The sequence below is a fragment of the Etheostoma spectabile genome, chromosome 21 (assembly GCF_008692095.1).
Source record: "Etheostoma spectabile isolate EspeVRDwgs_2016 chromosome 21, UIUC_Espe_1.0, whole genome shotgun sequence".
NCBI classification, from domain to species: domain Eukaryota; kingdom Metazoa; phylum Chordata; class Actinopteri; order Perciformes; family Percidae; genus Etheostoma; species Etheostoma spectabile.
The window spans coordinates 21,060,612-21,064,497 of NC_045753.1; the positions used below are offsets into that span (position 1 = coordinate 21,060,612).

Here is a 3,886-nt window from a genome sequence, read left to right on the forward strand (position 1 = left end):
TCTCTCTCTCTCTCTCTCTCTCTCTCTCTCTCTCTCTCTCTCTCTCTCGCGTGCGCATACATGGTTGGGAAAATCTGGGTTTGATTTTAATGGGGAGTAGCCTACCCCGGGCTCGCTTTACAACCTATGGATGTACTGGACGGCTTTCAGTTAGTCTGAGCTTCGGGTGCGGATGCAGTGGTCCGCCTCCTCTCGGTGTGCCCACACTTTTGACTATGTTGCAAGCGCTTCTCTTGTCCTTTTTAATATTTTAACGAGGCAAGTGTGAGAAACACGAGACACTTTTTTTGCGTTTGGAGGGGACAATTTCTGATGGAAGAGAACCTAAATGCTAATTGGTGTGGATCTCAGGGGGACGTCCTTTTTAAATTCAAAAGACAGCAACATTGACGACTTGACACCGGGGTGAGTTTATAATTTGCAGGTCACCGTGTCTGTTTATTTCACATTCAGTGTGTTTTTGTGGAAAGCGGATTTCCGTTTTGCGCACCACTTATTCTCTTAGAAAGAAGTGAGTGACTCACAGCGCTTTCTGGACCATTACTGCTATTTGTTTTAAATGAAGGTAATGACTGACATTACTTTATTATAGGCTGAGCTCGTGTGACCGTAAGTAGGCGCTTGGGTCGCTGAATCAGCATGGCGCGCTGGATCCGAGCGGCGGACACCACAGACAGGTGTCAGCCTCCTCGGTTTCGAAAGACGCACCAACAAAAGCGAGAAAACCAGCTCTCGCCGATAATTTAATACGAGGTACAAGAGGTGGGCTGTACGGAGCCAGGGAGCTTTAATAGCGACTTTGAATCAGAGCCAAGTTCGGTTGCCAAAGCAAGCAGCGCACTCCTTGGTTCCCGTCTTCCTCGACACTGCCCTCGGCCAAGTCTCCCAATAACGTTTGTCACTTCTAATATTTTCCCTTTTCGTTTTAATGCCGAATATATGTGTGAAAAAAACACATGATTTTTCAGTTTTGAAGAGTCTTATAGGGCAACTTGAAATCGAAAAGTACAAGGACAATGTCAGGCAGCTTTAAGTTGTCTTCTCTGTAGTTCATTGAGGAATAAAGTGATGGTGAGCTGGATTTGACACTGAAGCCCAGCGTGGTCAAGGTGTGATAGGACACAGCAGACTATTACAATTACAGCAGACTATAACTATTACAATAATGATGGGATCTCTAAGCTCATCTACTCTCGGCTCACAAGCAGCAACAAGCCTGGAAGTGAAAGCGAGAGTCCCACACAGATTGCTTATCTTAACTGCTTCAATAGACCTAAAGTATGCCCCTATTGGATTCTGAAACAGTGTCAGCCACTTGACCTACTTCTCACCCTCACCCAAATGACTGGAATCAGTCCACGAAGAAGGCCTCTGAGTCCTCCCTGCGAACAATGTAAAACGTAAACCAGGGGAAATGTTCAAGTTGACTGCGGGTTGGGTGCTGTTTCTCTGGAGCATGGCCATCACTGCCCTGATTTAGCAAATTAGTCATTATTTAATTGCATCACACCCTGCCTCCATCAATAACAGAGTGAGGGAGGTAGAGCTAGGAGCTGCTGAGGGCACATGATGTGGAAGCTAATCCACAGCAACATAGTGCAGATTTTATTCACGCGGTGTGTGTGTGTGTGTGTGTGTGTGTGTGTGTGTGTGTGTGTGTGTGTGTGTGTGTGTGTGTGTGTGTGTGTGTGTGTGTGTGTGTGTGTGTGTGTGTGTGTGTGTGTGTGTGTGTGTGTGTGTGTGTGTGTGTGTGTGTGTGTGTGTGTGTGTGTGTGTGTGTGTTTTATGAACCCCAGAGTAAAGCGGATGGATGGAGATGGAGAAAGCACAGGATGAGCAATCTCTCTTTCTGTCAGCCCTTCTTTTTCTGTTTTTGCCGGGTGTAAACACCAATCTGCTCTTTGAGTCAATATGACTCATAAGTTTTCTTGAATGGTAGTTTAATATTGTGATTTGACTCCACGTGGAATTTCACATGTAGAGATTTTTATATTCTTTCCTTCCTGGATCATTTCCATCCCCGATATGAATTTATATTTAGACCTGGAGATGGATGTGGTGATAAAGTACCCTCAATCAATATTCACACACATATATTGTCTCCAATTCAGAGGTGAGAATGTGGTCTTACTTCTTATATGTCCGTGTGTTTTCTCTTTGAGTGACAAATTGGGTGTGTGCCAGCTCACGCTTCCTGTTAAAATACCTGTCATTCGTCAGCATGACACCCATGATGTCTCGCACTGTGTGAAGAGGATCCAGGGGCCAAGATTCACACGCTTCATCCTGCCACTCCCTGCACCCTGCTAGGCCTGCATGTGTCAGCCACACATTTCCTCCAGATGCAGAGGGGATGTGTGTGTGTGTGTGTGTGTGAGGTCCACAGCCGATCTGTGCCCGAAATCAGTATTCTTATCTGACTGTTCTGCTCATCTCGTCAACAGTTATTCAGCACAGAGGGCAAAGCAACATATCAAAATAGCAGGCTGCTGCCATGAAGATGGACAAGCTCTTTGCTCTCATGCTAACCTGCTAATCTAACCATGCTAACGGAGCAGCCTCCTAAGAAGAATGAGAGCAATCAGTTGTTTCAGCAAGTGCCACATAATGGCAAATGTATTGCCACTGTTGCCATAAGTGACAAAGACCACTAGCGGCTGTAGGAATTATCAGGTGAGCAAAGGAGCCTCTGAGGTGAGGTCACAGAGAGACAAAGTCCGTGTAAGGAGGAAGTCTGGGTGGATGGATGGATCCACATCTAACATGGGAGACTTTGTTTTTCGTATTTTTCAAACCAACAGTCAACATCGTTTTGGTTATGTTAGCTTGACCACAATCGTTCCCTAACACGTTCATTATTGTAACCATGACGACAAAACACCCCTAACCTTTTACAAAGTGGCAATTTTAACCAAAGCCATGAAGTCGTTTTTTGTACAAAGAACATTTTCCTGAAATTTCTTAACATTACTTCCTAATACTTTGTGCCCTTCTGATCCGTTGAAAAAGCCTGAGCTATGTTATGATACGCTGCTGATTTTGACAGACTGCAGCTGTGGTTACAGTTTTTTTCCAATTGCTAAAACACAATTTTGCAAGGTAGGCTGGTTTTATCAAAATACTTGACACAATTCACAAAACCACACACCCAAACTGCAAAATACCTCATATATCCTGCAAAATGAAGCACTGTAACCAAAACTACTTATAACATTATCAAAATCAAACTTTGACACCTAATGGCACACATTTCATTAGCATTACCAGATTATTGTCTGACCCACTACACACTGTTGCGCATAATGAAAATCACTTTCATCTTTGGTATGTTTTGCCATAATACTAAAATAGTTCAAATTGTAGAAAATTATTCACATTGTTCACATGCACAGAACTATTTGCAGATACACACACATGCTGTTGAAACCTTTTTTTTTTCACCAAACAAGTCAATGCAACATATGCACAGCAGATATATTTACATTGGACTGAACAAAAGTATGCTCACAAAAACCAGTAAACTGAAAAAGAAAATGTGCAGAAAAAATATATAGAAAGAAAGAAAAAGGCAGCATCTTGCCACACAGCTGGGTCTTCCATTGTTGTTGTCAAAAAAGGTGCTCTTTTCATAGTGCTTACTGCCTGATTGAAGTGGTAACAATTAACCATTGAGGTGTTAGGCCGGGTGGTACATTTACTGGCCAGTAAGCTCTTGTAGTGTCATTTTGTATGGCAGCGTTTTCAAATGGCAAACATGTGACTTTATGTCAGATTGTTTCTTATGCAGAGGACCGTGTTCAGTGCATTTAAAATTTAAATCAGAAAATGTGTTTAGACTTTTGGAGACTTGAATAGAGGTTTTGCTCTCTGTGTGTCAGTTTAAATA

General features: G+C 43.0%; 1 protein-coding gene across 2 annotated transcripts in view; it reads left to right on the plus strand.

Moving 5' to 3' along the window:
• ntn2 (netrin 2) overlaps nt 1–3,886 on the plus strand; it is a 46,362-nt gene that overhangs the window by 2,613 nt on the left and 39,863 nt on the right. Inside the window, exon 1 of one of the 2 annotated variants that reach the window (XM_032503083.1) lies at nt 62–405. The exons of the other annotated variant lie outside the window; for it this stretch is intronic. The gene's annotated coding sequence lies outside the window, so the exon portion shown is untranslated. Of the gene's footprint in view, nt 1–61; nt 406–3,886 lie in introns of those variants that run through there. 2 annotated transcript variants of the gene reach the window in all.